Here is a 12,712-nt window from a genome sequence, read left to right on the forward strand (position 1 = left end):
TCTTGAGGAAGTTATCCTCCATCTGTCTTGTCTTTACTTCATTAACGATAGTTGGTTCTGCTGACATCACGGTTAAACACGCCAAATTTCCATCTGACTTCCTGCTCAAAGCGTCGGCTACACTGTTGGCTTTACCGGGGTGATATTGAATTTGCATATCGTAGTCTTTTAACAACTCAAGCCACCGTCTGTGCCTCAAATTCAATTCCTTCTGAGTGAATAGATATTTTAAGCTCTTATGATCTGTGAAAACCTGACAAGTAGCTCCATACAAATAGTGACGCCAAATCTTTAAAGCAAATACTACGGCTGCTAATTCTAAGTCATGGGTAGGATAGTTTTTCTCATGAGGTTTCAACTGACGAGATGCATAAGCTATAACTTTACCCTTCTGCATTAATACACAACCCAAACCCTTATGCGATGCATCACTATAGACATGAAACTCTTCGTTACCTGTTGGGAGTACGAGCACTGGCGCTGTAACTAACCTCGTCTTCAGTTCCTGGAAGGCTGACTCCCGATCTTTAGTCCATTCATACAGTGTTCCCTTCTGAGTCAGTTGCGTCAATGGAATTGCAATCCTAGAGAAATCTTTCACAAACTTTCTGTAATAACCTGCCAAACCCAGAAAACTACGAATCTCGGACACATTAGTCGGTCTCGGCCAATTCACTACGGCTTCGATTTTGCTAGGATCAACTGAGATACCCTCTTTACTAATCACATGACCTAAGAATGAGATAGTAGGAAGCCAAAACTCACACTTGTTAAACTTAGCATACAATCTCCGTTCTCTCAAAATCTGCAAGGCAAGTCTCAAGTGATTTTCGTGTTCAGTCTTACTCTTGGAATAGATCAAGATATCGTCAATGAAGACAACTACAAACTCATCTAAATACGGCTTGAAGACTCTGTTCATCAAATCCATAAATGCAGCAGGGGCATTAGTTACTCCAAAAGGCATCACTAAAAACTCGTAGTGGCCATATCTTGTTCGAAAGGCGGTCTTCTCCACATCTTCGGCTTTAACTTTAAGCTGATGGTAACCGGACCTAAGGTCAATCTTAGAAAAGACTCGTGCTCCTTGTAACTGATCAAGCAGATCATCAATTCTAGGTAACGGGTACTTGTTCTTAATGGTGACCTTATTAAGTTCTCTATAGTCGATACACAAACGGAGTGTGCCATCCTTCTTTTTAACAAATAGAACAGGTGCTCCCCATGGTGAAGTGCTCGGCCTAATAAATCCCTTATCTAACAACTCTTGCAATTGCAGTTTCAATTCTCTAAGTTCAGCTGGGGCCATCCTATAAGGCGCTTTGGAAATCGGCTGTGTTCCCGATATAATATCGACCGTAAACTCTATTTCTCTATCGGTCAAGTGGCCAGGCAATTCATCCGGAAAGACGTCGGGGAAATCACTAACAATCGGGATGTCGGCTAAGTTAACATTTCCATTCTGATCACTCAGTATACTACACAAATAACCTCGGCACCCTTTCTGAATTAACTTACAGGCCTTAATGGACGAAATCAAGTATGGTGGGGGCACTATCCCTTTACCCTGGAAAATAACCTCGGCTAGGTTTGGGGGTCTCAAGGTGACACTTTTCGAAACACAATTTATGGATGCATCGTTCGCAACTAACCAGTCCATTCCCAGTATAGCATCAAAATGAGCTAGGTCTAGAGGCATTAAATCTACTAGCAGTTCAACATTCTCAATCGCAACAACGCATGCTCTATAAATGGATGCAACAATCATAGATCTCCCAGATGGAGTAGACACAGACAACACATAATCAAGGGGCTCTAGTTCTCTATCAATTTTCTTGGCAAACTTAGTAGATATAAACGAATGAGTAGAACCCGAATCAATTAACACATAGGCATCTTGGGAGCAAATTGGTAACATACCTGACACTACTGCCTCAGCATTCTGAGTGTCTCCTGGCACTAACGCAAACACTCTGCCCTGCCTCATCTGTCCTTTCCCAGCATTTCCCTTCTGAACGGAACCCGAGGTATTCTCGCCTTTCTTGTTGTTATCAGTCCTTGCCTTGGGGCAATCTCTCACATAGTGGCCCATCTCGCCGCATTCATAACAGGCTCCAGACGTCCGACGACAATTCCCGAAATGTTGCTTCCCACAATCCGAACACATCGGTTTGGCACTCCCTTCCTGCCTTAGGTTACCAGTACTGTCCATGTTCGTTCTCTTCTTGGTGTTCAGCTGCCCTCGGCGATTGTCATAGTTCTGCCTCTTTCGCTGGTTTTCTCCCGAGTTCTGGTATCGGTTCAAATTAGCTTCGGCCTGAATGGCCTTGTCCAATACTTCGGCATAAGTCGGCATATCAAGCAAATTGACCCGGTCTTGAATCGGTCCACGAAGCCCACACTCGAACTTCCTGGCCTTCATATATTCGTCGTTGGTCATGTGAGGTACAAACCTTACCAGTTCAGTAAAAGCGCGGTCATATTCCGCCACTGTTCTGTTGCCTTGCGTCAGGGTATGAAATTCGGTAGCCTTGCGGTTTCGAACACTTAGGGGAAAATGTTTCTTGTAGAACAACTCTAAAAATCGGGTCCAGGTCAGATCTGGATTGCTCCCTCTAACCATCATCCACCATCTACGAGCATCATCATCCAATGTGAATGCTGCCAACGTCACTTTCTGAGCGTCGGTGCTAGGGAAGATCTCGAACAACTTCTCCATTTCTAAAACCCATGCCTCAGCCTTCATCGGCTCTATACCCCCAGAAAATCTCGGTGGTCTCATTTTCTTGAACTCTCTGATCAAAGCTATCGTACCATCCCCGTACAAGGCTGGTTGCGGGGGAACTTGCGGCACTAGAGGAGGTGGAGGCGGAACCACATTTCGGCCGTTGGTCTGCTCGGCCTGAGTCGATGTAGCACTAGCGAACTGCTGTCTGGTTTGCCTCAACTCGCGGGCCAAACCTTCAACTAACCTTTCCAATCTGTCCATTCTGTCTTCGGGCTGATCTCGGCCAAGCGGTGGTCTACCTCTCCTCATGGTACTATGAGCGTGCAAAGTATGACTTTTAAACAAATAAGCAAATAACCACATAGGCAAGCAACAAATGAGCATATCAAGACAATGCACATTCCACTCAAACAACAATTACCAAGATACAACCCTAACATCTTTCTAAGGGAAACCCTATGCTCTTCAGGACTCAAAGTGTGTGAATAACGTATACCGAGGAACTTGTGCTCTGATACCACTCTGTCACGACCCCAAACCGCCCCTAGTAGTTTGGTGCCGTGATGGCCAGTAATCCGTAATTACCGAAGGCCAACTTTTCAAAACTTAACACAATCAGAGTACGAATATAGGGGGCTCACAAATGCGGAAGCGATAAATCAATTACAAGCGGTCCATAAGAGCTGTGCGTAGATTAAAGCAGTGCCAAACATTTCCAATTAACTTCACAATTTAAATACAACAAGGTACAAAAATACATGTTACATCTTGATCAAAAGGCTTCTCGAGCCGACATATACAAAATACAGCTAATACAAGTCAAGAAGCATGATTTTCAAGATCTGCCGACGTGCAAAACAGAGCATCGCCGACGTAAATACAAAGTAAGGCCGACAAATACACGAATCCAAAACAAGTATCCCAACGAACTAGGCGTCGCCGCCGTCCTGCTCATCACCTACATATATATAGAGGGGTGAGTACAAAACTCAGTGAATGGTACTAAAAATAAAGGTTTTACATGAATAAAGCCGAGGTCCTTCAAAACGAAACACACCAAACTTTAGCAAGGCAAGGGATGAACCGTATTCATCATCAAATATCGTAACATCGGCGAGACAAGGGATGAACCGTATTCATCATCAAATATCGTAACATCGGCGAGACAAGGGATGAACCGTATTCATCATCAAATATCGTAACATCGGCGAGACAAGGGATGAACCGTATTCATCATCAAATATCAAAAGCTGTACGATCCGTAATCGTTTGGTCAAAAGTATTGCGAAAGTTTAGAGTCCTCCAATACAAGGGACTTGTGCACTTGGTACCGCGAAAGTTTAGAGTCCTCCAGCACAAGGGACTTGTGTTACTTAGGCCCGTAGCCCGATTTAACAAGGACCGTATCCTTTACACATAGTACTGCGAAAGTTTAGAGTCCTCCAGCACAAGGGACTTGTGTTACTTAGGCCCGTAGCCCGATTTAACAAGGACCGTATCCTTTCCAAAGATGGCATCAAAACAAGGAGTATACTTGGCACATCAAAACAAGGGCTATTTATTCATGCTATCAAATACCTTTGTCAAACAAGGCAAACAAGATTTATCAAAACAAGTATAACATAGCTTTATCAATAATACCACTCACCTAGTTCTTCAGGTGTAGACTCAAAGCAAATATCAAGGACCTACAATCACATGGCAAGTCACATTCTCAAAGCAAGCTCTATATATACATGCAAATGATCTCGGCATTCTTGCCAGATCCAAGTCAAAGACAAAGCAAAACAAGCTGGGAGTTAAATCACTGCTCCCGCTCATAAAACACACCGGGTACTGACCAGGACTAAGCCGAGGTCCCGTTAAACAAAGTCAGGAAAAATCTGAGTTTTCCTTTGAAGAATATGAAGAACATGATCATTGAAAGATGGATGCAAGCTCACAACTTGTTACAAAAATCTGAGTTTCATGCCAAGAGTTCAAAATACATGGACCTAAGTACCCATTCAAGAAGGTCATGCAAGAACAAACACAAAACATGGTTTTTCGTTCCAAACTTTTTGATCAAAAGAGACCCTTTTTCAAGAACACATAGAAAACCGTTTTCTCTTTCCAAAACCAACTTCAAAACGATGCATGACATGCAAAACAGATCCGATCATGCAATGCAGCTAGATATTCAGCAAGAACAACCAAAGGAGATCAAGATTCTAACCTCAAAACTCGGATCTAACGGTTCAAGCCACAAAGATCAAGCTTGGAAGACTACTCTCACTCAAGAACTCTTCTTCCTCCTCTCTAGAGCTTCTCTCTCTAAAACAAAGATTTGAGACAAGAAATGATTGTTTCAAGGTCTGTCGGCTGCCTTAACAAACAGCTCGGACACGTGGCATTACCGGGTTGGTTCAGCTCCAAAAAGGTGATTGATGGACAAGACAAGCCTCTGACAAAGCTTATGCAGCAAGCTCGGGTAAGACACATCGGCAACAAGATAACATCGGCTCAAAACAAGGATCCAACAACGGGATGGAAAACATCGGCTAGGGAGGACGACGCTTGACTAAGCTGTGCCACACCTTGGCCGGGGTGCGCCACATCTCGGCCTAGGCCATACCTGCCTGCGGACAAGGTTCAAGTGCAAAACATCTCGGCAATGAATGCCCGAGGTGAAGATGGGGTTGAACAAGATCTCAAGATGGTTCTAAGTACAAAGGGTCAAAGGCGGACTAAGCTCAGGATGATCTCGGCTACACACACACACTAAGCAAGGAACAAAATCATGCAAGCAACTTAAGCAAATCAAGCCAAGATAAAACTTTTAAATTAACATAAGCGGCAAGACCATGCAAGAATGTACACAATTATGGCAAGAGTAAGGTGAGGGTTGTTACAATTACTCAATAAATTTTCAATAAATTCTCTGTAAATTACTCAGTAAATTCCTAGTAAATTCTCCATAGATTCCTCTGTAAATTTCTGGTAAATTGCCAGTAAATTACTCAGTAAATTCTCAATAAATTACTCAGTAAATTACTTAATAAATTTGCAATAAATCTCAGAAAATTACCCAGTAAATTACTCTGTAAATTCTCATTAACTTACACAATAAATTCCTAGTAAAATTCTCCGCAAAGTACTAAGTAAATTCTTAGTAAATTACTCAGTAAATTCTTTTCAAATTACTCAGTAAATTCTTAGTAAATTAATCTCTAAATTACTTAGTAAATTCTCAGTAAATTACTCGACAAATTATCTATAAATTCTTAGTAAATTGCTCAGTAAATTCTCAGTATATTACTCTGTAAATTCTTAGTAAATTATTCAGTACATTACACAGTAAATTACTTAGAAAATTGTCAGCAAATTACTCATTAAATTTCTAGTAAATTCTTAGTAAATTACTCCGTAAATTCCTAGTAATTTACTCAGTAAATTCTCAATAAAATACTCAGTAAATTCCCAGTAAATTCTTAGAAAATTACTCTGTAAATTCTCAGTAAATTACCCAATATATCACTCAGAAAATTACTCTGTAAATTTTAAGAAAATTACTCAGTAAATTTCCAGTAAATTACTCAGAAAATTACTTAGTAAATTCTTTGTATATTTCTCAGTAAATTACCTTGGAAATTGCCAGTAAATTCTCAGTAAATTACCCAGTAAATTACTCAGCAAATTCTCAACAAACTACTCAGTAAATTCCTAGTAAATTCTCAGCAAAATTACTCAATAAATTCTCAGTAAATTACTCGGTAAATTCTCAGTAACTCACCTAGTAAATTTTCAGTAAATTCTCAGTAAATTACTCAGTACATTACTCAATAAATTGCTAAGTAACTTTCCAGAAAATTCTTTGTAAAATACTCAATAAACTACTCAGTAAATTCTTAGTAGATTACTTAGTATATTGCTCAGTAAATTCTCAGCAAATTTTCAGCAAATTACTCAGTAAATTCTCAGTAAATTCTCAATAAATTCTTAGTAAATTTCAAGTAAATTCTGAGTAAATTCTCAGTAAATTGTTCCGTAAATTACTCAACAAATTCTCTGAAAATTGCACAGTAAATTCCCAGTAAATTCTCAGTATATTGTCAATAAATTACTTAGTAAATTTCTTAATAAATTCTTAGAAATTCCATGTAAATTCTGAGTAAATTACTTAGTAAATTCCCAGTAAATTACTTAGTAATTTCTCAGTATATTACTTAGCAAATTCTCAATAAATTTCAAGTAAACTACTCAGTACATTATTCGATAAATTCTTAACAAATTATTTAGTAAATTCGCAGTAAATTCTTAGTAAATTACTCTGCAAATTACTTAGCAAATTACGTAGTAAATTTTTGGTAAATTATTCAGTACATTTCCGAGTAAATTACTCCGTAAATTACTAGTAAATTATCAGTAAATTTGAAGTAAGTTCTCAATAAATTCTAAGTAAATTACACTGCAAATTACTTTGTAAATTCTCAGTAAATTACTCAGCATATAGCGATCCCGGGTTTACCCTTGTTGTATAGTGATCCGGACATGTGTCCGTGGATGTTGGTAGTTGTTTATTATCTTGTTTACATCCTTTCTTCCTTTGTATTTGAGTTATAGGATGTGTTGAGCGGGTTTGTTACAGGTTGGTTGAGTTTAGAAACCAAAACTAGTTGCCCAGATTTTTGGCCTGTCCGCTCGAGCGGAGGTGTTGGCGCTCGAGCGGGGAATACATCCATCCAGTATCTTGTTGTGCAGTGTTGTGAGCTCGAGCGTAGGGTTGGGAGCTCGAGCGGAGGCCTGGTTCTGCAAAAGTGCTGGGCGAGTGCATTCTGCGCTCGAGCGGGAGGTTGGCCGCTCGAGCGGAAGTCTGTGAGTGTACGCTCGAGCGGGGTATTTTACGCTCGAGCGGAAGACTGGGTTTAAGTCCCGAAATTGTGACTTTTCAAATCACTTTTTGCTTTCTCTTCTCTCTCTTACTTTTCCAAAAACACCATTGTTGAGCCTCTCACTCTAGACTCTACCTTCTCTCTAGGTTTTGATCTAGTAGGAGTGATTTACTCACCTTTGGCCTTTACAAAAAAGTTGTTGATCGTCGAGGGCTTCATTTTAATCTGAAAATCTCGGGTTTTGGAGCACGTTGGGTTTTGTCGTCTTCTCCTTTGGGACTCCGAATTTGAGGTAGGGGTAACCTACTCCTCTCTATGGGTTTTGTCTTTAAATTTTGGTATTTTGAGATGTTGGGCTTGGTTGGGTAATTTTGTGAAAGTTTGGGGCTTTTGTGTAATTTTACAAAAGTTGGGGTTTTATTCATAATAAACCTAGATGCATGTTTGGCATAGAAAAATGGAATGATTGTTGAATCATTGATGAAAATGGGACCTAAGGGTTGAAATGGTAATTATGGAAAATGGCCTAATTACATTGTTTAATTAATTGGGATAATTAATTGGTGAGAAATGAGGAAATGAAATGTTGATTGAATATCCATTTGTGCATTTATTTTCTGTTTTAGAAATAACTGCTTTGGGCTATCGGTGGAGGATAGTCGTGATTGTTGTAGACAATGTATGTTGATTAGGCAAACTGAAACTAATCAATGGAATGTGTTATGGAACTTGACAGTTGCTAGAATACATTAATTGTTTGTATTGTGTGATTGTATATAGAACCAATGTGTTTATATACGTTATGTGTAGAGGAGGAGATAGGGGATGTACTCCGCGGTTTAGGGGAAGATAGGGGATGGACCTCTAAACCGGATAGGTATTTGGAGGAGATAGGGGATGTACTCCGTGGACAGAGCTCATATGCTTGTCTGAGAAGTGAAGATAGAGCTCATATGCTTATCTTTGTGAAGTGAAGTGTGGATACAGCTTGTATGCTTATCTGTGGATATTGTTGATATACATATCTGTTGTAGAGTGTGGATACAGCTTGTATGCTTATCTGTGGATATTGTTGATATACATATCTGTTGAGAATGTGGATATAGCTTTTATGCTTATCTGAATGTGAGATATAGTTTTTATACATATCTGTGGAAATGATGATAGAGCTAGCATGCTTATCTGTTGAAAAAGGAAAAAAAATGAAAAGTAAATGGGACTTGTAAGTCGTTGACATAAATATGTAATTTATGTGATCGTATCAGTGTTGACCAACTATCAATTGCTAATGTTTTAGTCATTGTCCATGGTTGGTTTAGTGTATTTCTACTGGGCTGTGGCTCACCCTATATGGGAACATCATTTTCAGGTACAGGAAGCATGCCACCTCCAAGGACATAGCTGGGAGGCTAGTGGCGGACATAGTTTTGTCGTTTTACTGTTGATGTATTACATGTAATTTCAAGCCAAGGGCTTAATGTGTAACGAGTTAGTACTCTTTGTTGTAACCAAGTGTTAACTTGGAAAGCTGTAAGCCCGTAGGGCATTTTGTTTTGATGTTAACATGTAATGCATTTGTAATAGACTCTGATGGATATAAGAATGTGGTTAGTTTATATATCAACGCTTGTCTTATTTAATGGGTTTAATGTTATTATTTTGAGGGCGTTACAACTTGGTATCAGAGCGTACCGGGTTTGAATACTTTGGGTACGTGGGAAGTGATTAGGATCACAATGGGTTTGTCTCGCTTGATAGAGACTTAGATGTAGTATCATATACTATGTGCTTAAGTGATAACATGCTTATGTGACTATGTGGGTATGGGATTTAATTTCTAGGATGTTGATTGGATCCTTGAGTTTCTGGGAGTCTTGTTGGAAAAGCACTTGATCAATGCTGTTTCTAACCGGAACTCTAGTAACGTCTCGGGACTATCATTATCCGGAAATGAAGTTCGTAAGTGCTTATGTGTTTATGTGCTTATGTGGAGTGAATTACAGTTGTCCATGCATTAGGACGTGAGTGTTTAGTTTCGGCACATTTATGAATGTGCTAACGTTCTGTGTTGCCTTTATTAGGATGTCAGGACGAGGAAGAGGTGCTAGGCGCGGTAGACCTGCGAGGCAGGAAGTACCGTTACAGGGTGAGATCCCGGCAGTGCAGGAGGGAGTTGGGCAGGCCAATGTGGCCGAGCCAGTGGGTCAGCAGGCTATGGGTGCCTTGGCCAGAGAGATAGCAGGAGCTTTGGGTATTCTTAGAGCTGGGAATCAGGCAGCTGAGACAGGGCCTTCCTTCTTGAAGAGGGAGTTCTTTCGGTGTAATCCGGACGAGTTTATCGGGGATCCTAAAGAGCCGCTTAAGGCAGATGAATGGCTCGAACAGACAACGAAGACGTTTGAGATGCTTGGCATCGAGGACGGAGCACTGAAAGTGACCTTGGCATCCTTTCAACTGAAGGGAGATGCGGGTCAATGGTGGAAGTACGAGAAAGCTCGTGTTGGTGGTACTTGGGAGGCATTTGTGAATGCTTTTCAGGAGAGGTTCTTATCAGCAGCAGCTAGGGAGAAGCTGAGGGATCAGTTTAGCCGGCTTAATCAGCAGGGCTTGTCAGTGGCCGAGTTTGAGGCTACTTTTACCAGTCTGTCTAGGTTTGCACCTGAACTGGTGGCGTCTGAGGAACGCCGTTGCTATGAGTTTGAGCGGAAGTTGAGGCGGGGCCTCAAGTTGAGAATTGGTGGGTCTTATATTCGAGAGTATAGACACCTAGTGGATGCTGCAGCTCATATGGAGCTTATGATGCAGGAGGAGGATGAGGGTCAGAGAGGCTCCAAGAGGAGCCAGGATAGTCAGAGTGATGGCAGGAGGCAGAGGGGTTCTAACCCTCAGCAGTCTCAGGGTGCAGTCTCTAGATCGACCTTTCCAGTGCCTAGTGTAGGCTCGGGGAGAGGCAGTCAGGGAGAATTCACCTGTTACAAGTGTGGCCAGCTGGGTCACAAGGTATCTGTTTGCCCGCAGAAGGGTGGGGGTCAGAAAGCTGCTTTTTCTTCAGCTAGACCGTCGAGTCAGAGTTTGGGCAGGGGGCAGCTCTTGATTTGTTATCAGTGTGGACAACCTGGGCACATGAAGAGGTTTTGCCCACAGTTGAGTGCCACTTCGGGAGCGTCTGGTTCTAGGCAGACGCAGGGTTTTCAGCCAGCTCAGTCTGTGCAGGCCTCGAGGGCCAATCCGGGAGCTTCGTCATCCCAGTCTGTGCAGCAGTCTTTTGCTCCGAGAGGTGAGCAGGTAGACCAGGGGCCTACGGGGCGCGTGTATGCTGTTACCGCGCAGGATTTAGTACCGACTCCATCAGTAGTGAGAGGTACTTTTCTGTTTTGCAACTCAGTTGCTAATGTGTTGATAGACACGGGTGCATCTCATTCTTTTATATCTGCTGCATTTGCATCTGTTTTGGAATTGGAGTTAGCACAGTTAGCATCTCCTATTTGTGTGGTATCACCTTTGGGTGGTGAGTTGATTCTGAAACAGGGTGTTAGAGGATGTGATATAGGGGTCGCCGACTATAGGCTTCCTTTTCCGTTTGTTGTCATGCCCATGAAGGGTTTTGATGTTATTTTGGGTATGGACTGGTTATCGTCATACCGGGCTGTTATTGATTGCTACCGCCAGAGGGTTACATTGTGTACCTTGAGCGGGGAGTGGTTCCATTTCTTGGGAGACCGGGTTGGTAGTGTTTTGCCACCGGGGTATGATTCGCGAGGGCGAAGTGAGCTTAGTAGTCTACTTGCTAGCTGTGAGAGTGGTGAGAGTGGTGAGACCCAGCATGTATTGCCGAGGGTGGTTTGTGAGTATTCGGATGTTTTTCCCGAAGACCTTGTTAGTTTGCCACCTCACCGAGAGATAGAGTTCTCTATTGATTTAGTGCCTGGTACGGCGCCGATTTCTATGGCACCTTACCGTTTTGCTCCAGCAGAGTTGGTTGAGTTGAAAGTTCAGCTCCAGGAATTGCTAGATAAGGGCTTTGTTCGCCCTAGTGTTTCACCGTGGGGAGCACCGGCACTCTTTGTTAAAAAGAAAGATGGTGCCTTGAGATTGTGTATAGACTACCGGAAGTTGAATCGGGCTACGGTTAAGAATAAGTACCCTATGCCCCGTATAGATGATTTGTTTGACCAGTTGAAGGGTTCCCGTTGTTTCTCTAAGATAGACTTGAGATCGGGTTACCATCAGTTGAGGGTCAGGGAGGAAGATGTTCCTAAGACGGCATTCCGTACGCGGTATGGCCATTATGAGTTTCTGGTGATGCCATTTGGGCTTACCAATGCACCGGCAGTCTTTATGGACTTGATGAACCGGATTTTCCGGGAGTTCTTAGACCGCTTTGTGGTTGTTTTCGTGGACGATATCCTTATCTATTCGTCTTCTAAGGAGGAGCACGAGGAACACTTGAGAGTGGTGCTTGAGTTACTTAGAGCCCATAGGCTGTATGCCAAGTTTGGGAAGTGTGAGTTCTGGCTGGGGGAAGTCAAGTTCTTAGGCCACGTGGTATCCGGGAAAGGGGTGTCTGTTGATACATCCAAGGTTGAGGCAGTGCAAGATTGGGCACAGCCTAAGAGTGTGTTTGAGATCCGCAGTTTTCTGGGATTAGCTGGGTATTACCGTCGGTTTGTGAAAGATTTCTCCAGGTTAGCGTCACCGTTGACTAGACTGACTCGGAAGGGAGTCAAGTTTGAGTGGAGTGAGACTTGTGAAAAGTCGTTCCAAGAGCTGAAAGTTAGATTGACCACCGCTCCGGTATTGATTATTCCGGAGAGAGGGTTGGGTTATGCGGTTTATTGTGATGCCTCACGAGAGGGTTTGGGTTGTGTGTTGATGCAAGAGGGGAAAGTGGTAGCTTATGGCTCACGTCAGTTAAAAATACACGAGAAGAATTACCCCACACATGACCTAGAGTTAGCAGCTGTAATCTTTGCCTTGAAAATCTGGAGGCACTACCTTTATGGTGAGAGGTTCGAGGTATTCTCGGATCATAAGAGTTTGAAGTATCTGTTTACACAGAGAGACTTGAATCTGAGGCAGAGGAGATGGATGGAGTTCATCGAGGATTATGATT

The sequence above is a fragment of the Camellia sinensis genome, chromosome 11, assembly GCF_055761805.1.
Source record: "Camellia sinensis isolate YWXY chromosome 11, ASM5576180v1, whole genome shotgun sequence".
Taxonomy (NCBI): Eukaryota; Viridiplantae; Streptophyta; class Magnoliopsida; order Ericales; family Theaceae; genus Camellia; species Camellia sinensis.